The 13,959-nt window shown below is 32.8% G+C and overlaps 1 protein-coding gene across 2 annotated transcripts in view; it reads right to left on the minus strand.

Moving 5' to 3' along the window:
• LOC120417443 (klarsicht protein) overlaps positions 1–13,959 on the minus strand; it is a 327,954-nt gene that overhangs the window by 104,393 nt on the left and 209,602 nt on the right. The window lies entirely within an intron of this gene.

The raw sequence follows: 13,959 nt of genomic DNA on the forward strand, positions 1-13,959 counted from the left end.
TCAAATGTCGCGCGATCTCCTTTCACCCCAGATGTTGCAACTTTCAACGAGAGGTGCACTTCTCCTGGAAGAAAGTAGATAGTTATTGGAAGCAACTCCCCTTCGTCAGCTGCGCTGACCAGTCACTTCTGAGATCTAGATTATTCCCAGCTGGAGGGCACTAGCTCACCGCGGGAGGGCGTGGCGTTGCTTCCTTGCTGAGGCCACGGCAATTAAGGTGTCATAATAATATTTAAAGAACCGGCGCATGATAACCTGAAGGCTCAGAGGGAAGCGAAGAGGATTATGCAACTGCTCTTCGAGCTTCTTCTGCTGTCTTAAGTAATGCCCTCAAGTTGTGGTCGAAGCTGAACGGTTTTAATTGGTTGTTAACCCTTGAAATCTTAGTGAAATAATTTTTGTTTTTTTTTTTATTTAGAAATGATGAAACATTAAAAGTTTTAAAATCAAATATTGATCATAAAAGGGCAGTGTTGCCGATTTGCTATGTTTTTATAAAATTTAAATAAATTATTATTTATGTTATTGTCAGTGTTGCCAGATCATAGAATTTTTATCGGAAAGATTTTTTTTAAAGTATCTATCTAATAACGTACAAATCTAGGTGTTTTTAGAAGGTATATTTAATCGTAATTCCTAACGTCTGACCTTGGAAAGTGTTCTTAATTCCACCTATATAAAGAGAAATCATGAAAGTGTTGCCAAATTATCAAAATTTAAGACTAAACAGAACAGTATTTCAACTTGTCATTTTAATTATTTTATAACTTATCACTTATCTGCGTATAAATGCAAAGTTGTCTCAAGAGCAATTACCTCAAAAATGAGCATTTTTTAAAAATATTTTTGTATTGCTCGACTTCGATTAAAGTTTGAGTGAAGTAATTTTGCATCATCGGTTCGTCCATACAAATCTTTATAATATTTTGACAAACGGCCTAAAAAGGCGCAGAATCACTTATTCTCGACCATATCAATTGTGAGGGTTGATTTACAAATTTAAAAAAAGGAGCGAAAATTTTCTTTCAGAGGCTGTAACTAAGCAACCTTTGAAATCTTTGATGTAAATTTGTTGGATTTTTTTATTCTTTCAAAAAAAAAAATAACCATTTTCACCGATAGTTAAGCTTGGTCATGACATCTACAGGTAAAAAAGTCAAGCTTTAAAAAAAATTGGTGGCTTAAACTTAAAAGTGGTGCATGACATCAAAATATATGTTTTTTCAATTGCAAAATTTTATTTTACAAAAAAGAAATTAAGAGATTATTTTACTTACAAAATGTATTAAGCACCTACAAATTTGGCGAAGACACAAAATCGATCCGTTCTCTAGAAACTGATTTTTGAATATTTTGATAGACTTTTTGTGGGGACGATTGCCAGAATTATATGGAGACTAGTGAGCAATTCTCTACGAAATCGGTCTTTTTTCTTCAATTTTAATTTTTGTATTTTTTAATCCGGCTGAAACTTTTTTGGTGCCTTCGGTATGCCCAAAGAAGCCATTTTGCATCATTAGTTTGTCCATATAATTTTCCATACAAATTCGGCAGCTGTCCATACAAAAATGATGTATGAAAATTCAAAAATCTGTATCTTTTGAAGGAATTTTTTGATCGATTTGGTGTCTTCGGCAAAGTTGTAGGTATGGATACGGACTACACTGGAAAAAATAATACACGGTAAAAAAAAATTTGGTGATTTTTTTATTTAACTTTTTATCACTAAAACTTGATTTACAAAAAAACACTATTTTTAATTTTTTTTATTTTTTGATATGTTTTAGAAGACATAAAATGCCAACTTTTCAGAAATTTCCAGGTTGTGCAAAAAATCACTGACCGAGTTATGAATTTTTTAATCAATACTGATTTTTTCAAAAAATCGAAATTTTGGTCGTAAAAATTTTTCAACTTCATTTTTCGATGTAAAATCAAATTTGCAATCAAAAAGTACTTTACTAAAATTTTGATAAAGTGCACCGTTTTCAAGTTATAGCCATATTTAAGTGACTTTTTTGAAAATAGTCGCAGTTTTTCATTTTTTTAAATTAGTGCACATGTTTGCCCAGTTTTGAAAAAAATATTTTTGAAAAGCTGAGAAAATTCTCTATATTTTGCTTATTTGGACTTTGTTGATACGACCTTTAGTTGCTGAGATATTGCAATGCAAAGGTTTAAAAACAGGAAAATTGATGTTTTCTAAGTTTCACCCAAACAACCCACCATTTTCTATCGTCAATATCTCAGCAACTAATGGTCCGATTTTCAATGTTAATATATGAAACAATTGTGAAATTTTCCGATCTTTTCGAAAAAAATATTTTTGGAATTTTCAAATCAAGACAAACATTTTAAAAGGGCGTAATATTGAATGTTTGGCCTTTGTGAAATGTTAGTCTTGATTTGAAAATTCCAAAAATATTTTTTTCGAAGAGATCGGAAAATTTCACAAATGTTTCATATATTAACATTGAAAATCGGACCATTAGTTGCTGAGATATTGACGATAGAAAATGGTGGGTTGTTTGGGTGAAACTTAGAAAACATCAATTTTCCTGTTTTTAAACCTTTGCATTGCAATATCTCAGCAACTAAAGGTCGTATCAACAAAGTCCAAAGAAGCAAAATATAGAGAATTTTCTCAGCTTTTCAAAAATATTTTTTTCAAAACTGGGCAAACATGTGCACTAATTTAAAAAAATGAAAAACTGCGACTATTTTCAAAAAAGTCACTTAAATATGGCTATAACTTGAAAACGGTGCACTTTATCAAAATTTCAGTAAAGTACTTTTTGATTGCAAATTTGATTTTACATCGAAAAATGAAGTTGAAAAATTTTTACGACCAAAATTTCGATTTTTTGAAAAAATCAGTATTGATTAAAAAATTCATAACTCGGTCAGTGATTTTTTGCACAACCTGGAAATTTCTGAAAAGTTGGCATTTTATGCCTTCGAAAACATATCAAAAAATAAAAAAAATTAAAAATAGTGTTTTTTTGTAAATCAAGTTTTAGTGATAAAAAGTTAAATAAAAAAATCACCAAATTTTTTTTACCGTGTATTATTTTTTTCCAGTGTAGTCCGTATCCATACCTACAACTTTGCCGAAGACACCAAATCGATCAAAAAATTCCTTCAAAAGATACAGATTTTTGAATTTTCATACATCATTTTTGTATGGACAGCTGCCGAATTTGTATGGAAAATTATATGGACAAACTAATGATGCAAAATGGCTTCTTTGGGCATACCGAAGGCACCAAAAAAGTTTCAGTCGGATTAAAAAATACAAAAAAAATCGAATGACCGAAATCCTAGAGAACTGCTCTAGTATGGACAAACTAATGCCAAATCGTTCCATATGTATCAAATAATCGCACAAATGTCCCATTGCAAGTTTGTAATTGTGGGACAAGAATCAGTTTTTTTGTTGAAAAATTACTATTTGTCACTAAAAAATACTTGTTTTCATTAAAAAATAATTTTTTAATTGTTTTATGCTTTAGGGAACAAAAAATGCGTTCTGTTCAGAAAAATCCAGAATAAGCAAAAAATCTCTTAACAAGTTAGGGCAAAAAAATAAAAAATAAAGTATAAAACTGAAATTACGAGTCATGGTTTCAATATTTTAATAAAAAAAAAAAGTGTTTTAAAATGCATTTTACACCTGTCCAGTTGTTTTGCCATTATTAGTTTCCAAAATATCGAAGTTCAAAACATTTTTTTGTAATTCCACTGTGAAACTGTCAACTTTTCCTGCTCTTCTGGAGAAACGAAACGGCCTACTTTTCCATACCAAAAATAACAGAATGGAAAATTAATACCTTTCAATACCAGTGCTGAAAAGTTCTATTTTTCAGCACTGAAATGGGTGCTGAAAAGTTGAACTTTTCAGCACTAGTATCGAAAAGTAACATTTTTCAATATTGTTTTGTTTTGAACGATGAATTTACTAAACACATGAATGTTTGACATAAGATACCATTAAATAAGCGTTTTTAGGAATTGCAAAAAATGTTGTAAGCAACTCGTTGCAAAACTTGATTTTTTCAGCACTCGTCGTATTTATCCAACTCGGTAAACCTCGTTGGATAAATGTACAACTCGTGCTGAAAAAATCTTCTTTTTGCAACTTGTTGCATAAACTACTATTAAACAAGCCCAAACAAGCCCAAACATGCTAAATATGATTATCAATGCAGAAAAATGCATTTGAGATTGTTTTCAGTTGATTAGATTTTCAATTCATGGAAATTTTGAAGATTTCGGAAAAATATCTTTTTAGCCCCCTGATTTTTCAGACCTTAAAACTTAAATATTTGCAACGGCCTTATGATAAAAAAAAGATTTTTCAAAAAATCTGAAGAAAAGTTTTTTTGCTTAATTTTTAAATGTTTAAATTAAATCTGCTATCAAAAAAACACAATTGAATTATGATAAAGTGCATCGATTTCAAGTTATATCCATTTTAAGATATTTTTTTATTAAGAAGTCGCATTTTTTCTGTTTTTTTCAATGGTGCCCACCATTGAAAAAAAATTAAAAGCTGAGAAAATTTCCTACATTTTGTTATTTGGTTTGTTTCAGATTCAAGACTAACATTTCACAAGGGCGTTTAATTGAATAATTGGCTTTTCGAAATTTAAATCATGAACACAGAAAAAAGGATCAGAAGCCTTGATAAACATACTTTTGTGACAAGCTTTGTAAAAAAAGTTTTTTTTAGCTTTAAAAATAATTTTCTTGTTTACTTTTTTAAACCCTTTTAAAAATTATTTATTTTTTCTTTGTTTTAATATTTTTAATCAAATTTAGCATGGTTCTGAACCGAATTGCATAATTCTTTGGAAAACTGCAAATGATTTATTTGTTTAGACATGATAAGATTATTAGTGCTAATCTTTCTTCATTTTTATTTGCATCGTAGGTAAATAACAATGTTTTCGTTTTCTTTTTATTGCACATTAGTTTTCATGTCATTGTATGATCATTTTGCGATCATGTTTTTAAGGTTCAATGTGAATAAAGAATACTTTTTAACCAATTTGGTTTATTTTTTGGTTTATTTGATTAATGTTAATCAAATCTCAACCGTTTTCCATCAAACCTTTAAAAACAATATTTGTAGGTTAATGATTTCTTGTTTTTGCTTCCATTTTAAAATTAAGTTTAACGCAAATTGATTTTATAGATTTTTTGGAATTAATGTTTTTTTTCTTAATAAATATATTCTGTGTCTGTCAGCATTTTTACAAGTCTCTACTTTAGTTTTTTTAAGCTTTTTTTAAATTTTTTTTGCAAATTTTTTTCTAATGATTTGATTTTTCCTGTTAATTCTTTTACACTTTGAGTATTTTTCAATAAATGAATTTAAATTTGATTGAAAATGAATTCACGATTTTAACATTGCAATAAACAAGCCCATTACCACTTGGTCACCCGAGGGTTAACCAAACTGCATTCACGCTGAGGACCGTTCCCCCCGGGGGCGTCAAAAAGGGCCCAAGAAGCCCCTGCAGTGACGGACACACTTCGTTGTCCATCATCCATCGCCACGAGGAGCTGCAAGTGGTAATCGAATTTGTTGCTGAGGTGATTCTCTGTTGGTTGCTCGCTGCTCTGTTTTCGGCTCAATTTGTGTCGGCCGGTCACGGATTATGACGGCGGCGTTGTGGTCACGCGTAAACAAGCGCGCAACATGTGGCGCCACCTGTGGACACGTGGCGATCGTGGATTGTTAAGGGGCACGTGCTGTTTTTAAGGGGCGAGATAACTTTATTATGTAAAGTTGGATGATTGAATTGGATTGCTTTATTATTGTAAAATCTTAATTATAAATAAAAGAAAATTCCGTTAGGGTGATCCTGTCAGCAAAAACCAACCAACCTCAAATCGTGCATAACAATTCAATTGAACCGATTTGACAGTGAAAGCTTGCTCATTAGTGCCTAAGTCGGTGGAGCACAAAAAACAACAACCCAACCGTTGAAGTGAACTGCATTTCTTCGCCGGAAAACCTCGGATCGACACCAGATCTCTGATAAAGCGTCCCATTGTGTGTCCAATGGACTTGAGGAAGCAAAAAAAAATAACTTTGCGAAAAAAAAAAACACAACGCGGAAGAATTGCCCCTTTCAAGAAATCGCCATTTCTACGGCGCGGTGATCTTTTGACTTTAGAAAGAGGCGAGCTTTCAAATATGGTGCAGCAGAAAAAGGTCCAGTTATTCATTCCGATTTCGAAGAAAACTTGCTGCTGCTGCAGCTGTCATAATTTTCTGCCAAAGTGTTTGAAAAGTTTGAGGGAATCGAGCTGCATCGAGAGCACAATAACGGCTTCATTTTTGCTACTGCTCCGATTCGGGAACGCCGAGAGATCGAATGGCGATTTTCACCGGCTTCAGCTTCCTTTTTGTTTCCACTTGATTGGATTCGAGAGGGGGAAAAAAATACACAATTGAATTGAGAGCCCATGATCTATGGCTACCGCCGTACTTTTGCGCGCACTAATGATCTTCATATATTTATTTGCAATGATTTGGCTGCATGTTTTGCTGGGAAAACAAAGGCGATTATATCTAGCCATTCACTTTTGAAAGGTGCTTTACTTCTATGGAAGTTCAAAATCATAAACAATGATCATGTAAAAAAAAGTTGTCGCTCTCACAACAGTTTGAAGCAGGCAGTTTAAATTTCAATTTCAAAAATCAATCCAAATTCTTTTCATTTCCCAACAGAAAACGATCCTTTTGTCGGCTTATCATAAATTCTAGTCAAGTAGGCTATCAAATCTAATTTTATTGCCTCTCTCTCAAAAACGTCTGACAATGCCTACGGTCCATAAAAACAACCGTGAAACAAGATTCGAATAATAATCACGGAGACCATTTCGATTGTTACACGACAAATTAACTTTATAGCCCACCACAGCCAAAACACAAATCGGACCTCCAACGTGTGCGCCACACGTCCTATCCAAATAAAAACTATCGTTTTATTGCTCGATTTCCTCCTCCTCTTCCACCACACCTCCAATGATTCTAAAACAAATTCGTTTTTAATTCTTTTGATTCTTGCGGGAAACCACCTTTTCGGGGTTCATAAATTACGAAATCTTCCAGACGAGACACCCCCAAAAATAGCTATTATTTTGTCTCGTGCTGTCATTCTGGGAAAGATGCGCTCGCGGCCAAGGATAGAGAATAAAAGCTGTTTGGAGAACATAAATCATAACCATTTTTCCAACGTCGCGTGTTCTGAACCGTTGAAGAGGGATATTAATAGGTGTATCGGAGGCGTTAGGTGAGAAAGGTTTGAGGAGAAGAAAAGGCGTTTCGATCTAGAATATAAGGCAACAGTGTTTTACTTGTCAATCAATGATTTGTTTAGTAGGTTATACAAAATTCTTGTGTTTGATAATATTACAAATGCCAACCCAAAAAAAAAAAAAACAAAAAAAAAAACAAATTTCACTTTTTCAGGTTTTATTAGCCAACAAATAAAAGAAAATGACAAAAAAAAATGGTTACCATAATTTTTTTATCACATTAAAAAACAAACTACACAGATCTTTTAGATTTCCTTATGATCAAATTTACACCAAACCTTTAATGTTCAGAAGAGATTTCTAGAACATATTGTTTTTCCATGTATTTCGATTTGTGGTAGCGTAATAAAAACATATGTCGAAATTTACCCAATTTATAAAAATTAAAACATAAACTTACTGCAATGTGAAGTTTATGATTGATTTACAGTTTATTAGTTTTGCCTTCCTCACTGAGGTAAGGCTATAATCCTGCTCTAAAAATGAACTTTTTATTAAAAGCTCGAAGACCCACCTTCATATATACATATCGACTCAGAATCGAAAACTGAACAAATATCTGTGTGTGTGTATGTGTGTGTGTGTGTATGTGTGTGTGTGTGTGTGTATGTGTGTGTGTGTATGTATGTATGTGTTCAAAAATCTTGCCAAGTTTTCTCAGTACTGGCTGAACCGATTTTGATCGAACCAGTTGCATTCAGCTTGGTTTAGGGTGCAATACATCGCTATTGAATTGTTTGAAGTTTCCATAAGTGGTTCAAAAGTTATGTATAAAAATGTGTTTTCACATATATCCGGATCTCAATTATATGCATGCAAACGATGTCCGGATTCATCATCCAACCCATCGTTAGTTAGGTAATTAAAAGACCTTTCCAACAAGTCCACAACATTGAAGATCTGGTAACCCTGTCTCGAGTTATTACCACTTAAGTGATATTTATGTACTTTTTTGAAGCCGGATCTCACTTAAATGCATGTAAACGATGTCCGAATCCTTCATCCGACCCATCGTTGGTTAGGTAATCAAGAAACCTTTCCAACCAGTCCACAACATTGAAGATCTGGCAACCCTGTCTCGAGTTATGACCACTTAAGTGATATTTATGTACTTTTTTGAAGCCGGATCTCACTTAAATGCATGTAAACGATGTCCGGAACCATCATCCGACCCATCGTTGGTTAGGTAATCAAGAAACCTTTCCAACCAGTCCACAACATTGAAGATCTGGCAACCCTGTCTCGAGTTATGACCACTTAAGTGATATTTATGTACTTTTTTGAAGCCGGATCTCACTTAAATGCATGTAAACGATGTCCGGATCCATCATTCAACCCATCGTTGGTTAGGTAATCAAGAAACCTTTCCAACGAGTCCCCAACATCGAAGATCTGGCAACCCTGTCTCGAGTTATGACCACTAAAGTGATATTTATGTACTTTTTTGAAGCCGGATCTCACTTAAATGCATGTAAACGATGTCCGGATTCATCATCCGACCCATCATTGGTTAGGTAATCGAGAGACCTTCCCAACGAGTCAACAAAATTGAAGATCTGACAACCCTGCCTCGAGTTATGACCACTTAAGTGATATTTATGCACTTTTTTGAAGCCGGATCTAACTTAAATGCATGTAAACGATGTCCGGATCCATCATCCGATCCATCGTTGGTTAGGTAATCGAGAAACCTTTCCAACGAGTCCACAACATCGAAGATCTGGCAACCCTGTCTCGAGTTATGACAACTTAAGTTATATCAGTGTACTGATTTTTCTGGACCTAAAAAAAATAGCTGAAATATGTGTCCAAACCACTCATTGTTGTTAAAAAGTGAGGAAGGCATCAACCACATAGGTGGATTATGTTAGTTTTTTTTAAGAGATTTTTGTTTTGTTTTTTTTTTGCTTCAATGTATTTTTTCGACAAATTTAAAACTCACATTTGTAGGTAAAAGGAATTAAATATGAAAAAAATAAAGGAAAAATAACTAGAAATCTTAAATTTCAAACCAAGATCCACAAACTTCGTTCGTGATTTAGAATCGTATTGTTGTTTTAAAATTTATTGCTCAAACTCAATCTCATTCAATCAATTATATTCCTCGTTAACTTTACGCAGTAGGCCTGGCCAATCTAATATTTGTTATGTATTGCAAATGTAAGTACAGTCTAGACTTGATTATTTTATTTTTTTTAAATAAAATATTGTTTTATTTGATTTTGATTTTGTCCTTGGAAAAATGTCAAATTGGATAACCAAATCACGATTTTTTAAACTTTGGGTTATTGAGTTAAAATATGAACCCGAAAATGCTTGAAAGCAGCCTGGGAATTTGTAATCCATGATGGTGGCCAATATGGCGGCAATGAGATATTGAGAAAATGCATTTGGTGATGTAAAAGGGTATCAAAAACACACTAATATTAGCCCGATCAGAAGGGAATAATATCTCCATAACAATATGCATGATTGTTTGTATTGACATGGTCTGATTAAATGTTAATATAACATTATAGGACAATAAAAGAAAAACAAATGACGCTGTGTTAGATTGGATTAGAAAAAAGAAACACAACTTAAAAAGAAAATAGTGCAGCTTTGATTCTTAAAAAAAGTAAAGTAAAAAGTAAAAAACTAACACCATTCAAAAAGATTGAAAATTTAAGCACTGAGTTCCATTAAAAATCCCAAGAATGAAAACAGTTCTTCAAAAAAAAAAAAAAAATGATTGGACTAGTAAACCAAAATTTAATAGAATTAAGAGAATTAATGGAGATAAAGATAAATTATGTACTACAAAAAATGCGGAAAAAATTGAAAATAGTTTGAAGATTTTCCAAGCATATTCAAGAATAAAAATTTTAAAAAAATATGAAAAGAATTAAAACAGAAAAAGAAGAAGCTCTTTACCAAAAATAACTGTTTTAAGCTGAATTTGAAAAACCTTAGAAAAAAAGTAAATTCAACCAATTCAACCAAAAAGAAATTTCAAAAAGTATGTCAGAACAAGGGTTTGATTTTTTAGTTCCAGAGTATTTTTTTTTCTTAAAATTCAAGGGCAGCAGTATAGATTAATAAAAAAATCCATTCTTCACTGAGAATTTTTAATTGTTTAAATCTATTCAATGAATTTTGAGCACCATCCTAAATTTCAAGATTTTGGAATTATTTTGGTATAACTTTTTCAGGCCTGAATTTAAAAAAAAATTTAGTTATAAATGGGGAAATCATTTTTTTAAACAATACCAAAATTATAGGACAGTTTTGGAAGTTTTGATATTTGGGTCACCAGGCCTGAAAGAGTTATGAAAAATAAACGCAAAAAAGCTTAGTACAGTTATATGTAGAATTTTGCAACATAATGCATTATTTCATCAGTGTTTGAATTGATTAATTTTCTATTTGCTACATATCATATTTGAAAATGTTTAAAATAATCGTTTATAGCCCATTTATAAAGTATTCTTGATTTAAAAATTCAAAATTAATTTTATTGAAAACAGCAGAAAATTTCACAATTGTTTGTTTTTTTTTTTTAACTTTGAATCGTGAGTTGAAAAATTAGAGCTAGTTAGATGAAACTGAGAAAAATCATCCTTCACAAAATTTTAACTATAAGAAGCTGTATTTCAGTAATCAGCAGTCCGATCAACAAAGTTAAAAAAAATATAGTCTTACATAATTTTTCGAAGGTGCGCTTGACTTTAATGAAGTGTTTTTTTAATTGCAAAAATTAAACTGTTCGAAAAATTTCACTTTAAAAATGTATATAACTTGAAAGCGGTGCGGTTTTTCAAAGTTCATTTTCGATTGCAAATTTGTGTTTAAATGATTTTGCAATTTTGATTGACTGTATTTAGGATTTTTTTTACAAAAAAAACATGGTACCAGAATTGCCCCATGCTGCAAAAGTGCAAAAGATGTTTCTTTTAGTCCCTTAAAACATATCCAAAAAAAAATCTAAAATTAGAAAAGATTTGCAATGTTAATTTTAAGTTATTAAAATTAAAAAACGCCTTTTCCGTGTATCTCTTTTTCTAGAAATTCTTACTTATAACCTTCAACTTTGCAGAAGACATCAAATCAATCAGAAAATCGCTTTAAAGTGAAACAATGCGAAATTTTAGAGAATTACTCGCCTGCCGTCTAACACATTTTAATTCCTTTAAAAAAAAACAAGAAGTTAAATAAAAAATATATGAGAAGAAAATATACACAGTTTGTATAAAATGTAAACTATCCATATCTTCAATGATTTTAAAATAACAATAACAATTGAATAATTCACCTTTAAATTCCAACATTCCACCCACGCGCGCAGCCATTTCTCCACACACCTGGCCGTGCATTATTTTCCTTCATTTTCAACAGCTGATTTCCGATAAAATTTTCCCCCGAAACACGTGCGCTCTGTAATTACTCGCTTCACCGCACTGCACCACGCCGCCGTTAGAGTTCCAAAACATCAAAACAACAATCCGCGCGCCATCAACCACATTTCACAGCCAACTGCGCGGTTTCATTCACGTGACATGCGAGGAAAAAAAAAGCGCGCAAAAGTGGCGGGAAAAATTTCCCTGATAACAAAACTGAAAATGCTCACATTCGCACCCGCAATTTGCATAATTGGCATTTGTGCTCTCGGCTTGCTGCGATTGAGCAGATTAATTAATTAAAAGCTGCGAGAGCCGCCGCGCGCGGAGCGCGCCCGCTTACTTTGATTGCCAACGCGCAAGTAGCTTGGATGGTACTGTTTCTCCAACTAAGACGGCAATTGGAAAATGTGGTCTCGAGGTGGTAACGAGCCCCGTGGGCATAATCCGCCCTAGCCGCGATGATATGATGTGATAATAATTACACGTAATCGGAGGCAATTAATTAACTCACTCACACGCCGGTAATGGTCCCGTTTCGAGTCTGCCGGTGACCCGGAGGGCCTACTTGGATCGATCTCGATTTCGCGCGCGGCTTCTCTAACGAGATTCTTTCACTTCTTGGATTGGGCCCTTTGCGAAAATCGGGCTCGGTTGACAGGGCAGCGAAGGAAACACGCGGAAATTGTCATGGCGAAAATGGCGACTTGCGTGTGTTGTCACAGCTGATGTGACTTGTTATGGTTAATAAAGTACGCGACAGTCACGAATCAATAATGGGCGGTTAAAGGGGGAGGATATGACGGCGGAAATCGCTCAATGAAGACGTATGTTGGAGATTTAGGGGCACTGTAGAAATAAACATCAAATGAAAAGGTCATTAGATGCGCCCTTTTAGATTGATAAAAATACATGAAGCGCCCTTTTTATCTAAAAACTATTAAAGCCCGTAATATATTAAATCATTTTTACCGGACAATTTTTTTCCTTTAAATGTGGGTCTATATGACCTCCAAAACTGCTGTTGTTCTTTGTTAAAAAAGAGAATTCGATATTAATTTATAAACAAACAGGTTTAGGATTAATTTTCAAAAAAAAAAACGCTGAAAGCGCCCTTATTTTTTATATGAGCCCGAATCATTAAAAAGTCAACTAGATCAGTTTCAATTGTTTGCTTTAATTTGATTTTTAAGGAAGTTTAGAAAAGATTTTTAATTATTTTGCAATGTTTAAAATTGGATTAAACAGTAGAAATATTTTGGGAAAGCGCCCCTTTTTCACTAACATATTTCATATGCGCCCCTTTTTTCTAGAAAACTTATCTACATTGCACAAAATTGTTTCATAAAAGTACCTAAAAAGGCACATGAAAATTTCAAACAAATTTAAAGGATTCATCAGAAAGCCCTTAGAATTGTATAAATCAACATCAATACTTTTAGCAATAAAAAACAAAACATGATCACCTTTAAATTTAAAAGGTTTAGAGAAGATACCAATTAAACTTTAAATTGACAAAACTAAACAATTAAAAACAATGTTTACTTGGATGCGCACATTAGAAATGAATGTTTTCAAGATCGTGGTCTGGTAAATGAGACAAACTTGATCATTTGGGCATCTTAAACCTTTAGTGAATTGAGACAAATATTATTCAAAAGCCAGTGTGGAGAAATAAATAAAATTATTGTTTTTATATAAGACAAGTCTGTATGGACAAATCAAAATGGGACGAAATGGAAACTAGTATTATCAAATTACTTGTTGAAAGTATTTGAAATTTTATTTAAAGCCCAACCATTGAGACAACCTCGTCCGTAAGGACATTTTCGTATTTTTTAGAAAGTTTAAGTTTGACTTGAATTCTAAGCTCATGAGCACAATGCAGAGTTGATACACAGAGCGAGAGTGATAAACATGATCTAGTTCTGGCGAATGGGACAAGTTTGACCATGTGGACACTTTTGACTATGTTAAAAAATGTTTATAGAATGAGACAAGACAGTTTAATTAAACGAATTGAAATGGATTCTTATCAAACTATTTGCTTTTAATGTTGTAAATTGTATTAAAAAAACCCAAACTAGTGAGACAACATCGGCCGTATGGACATCTTTTTTTGTTAAGGTTTAGCTCTGATTTGAAACGCAGTGCGATGCATGTTTATAGTTCTGGCAAATGAGACAAGTTTAACCATGTTGACATTTTTGACTATATGTAAGAAATTTAGCAAAACATGTTTAATATATGA

The sequence above is a fragment of the Culex pipiens genome, chromosome 2, assembly GCF_016801865.2.
Source record: "Culex pipiens pallens isolate TS chromosome 2, TS_CPP_V2, whole genome shotgun sequence".
Lineage (NCBI taxonomy): Eukaryota > Metazoa > Arthropoda > Insecta > Diptera > Culicidae > Culex > Culex pipiens.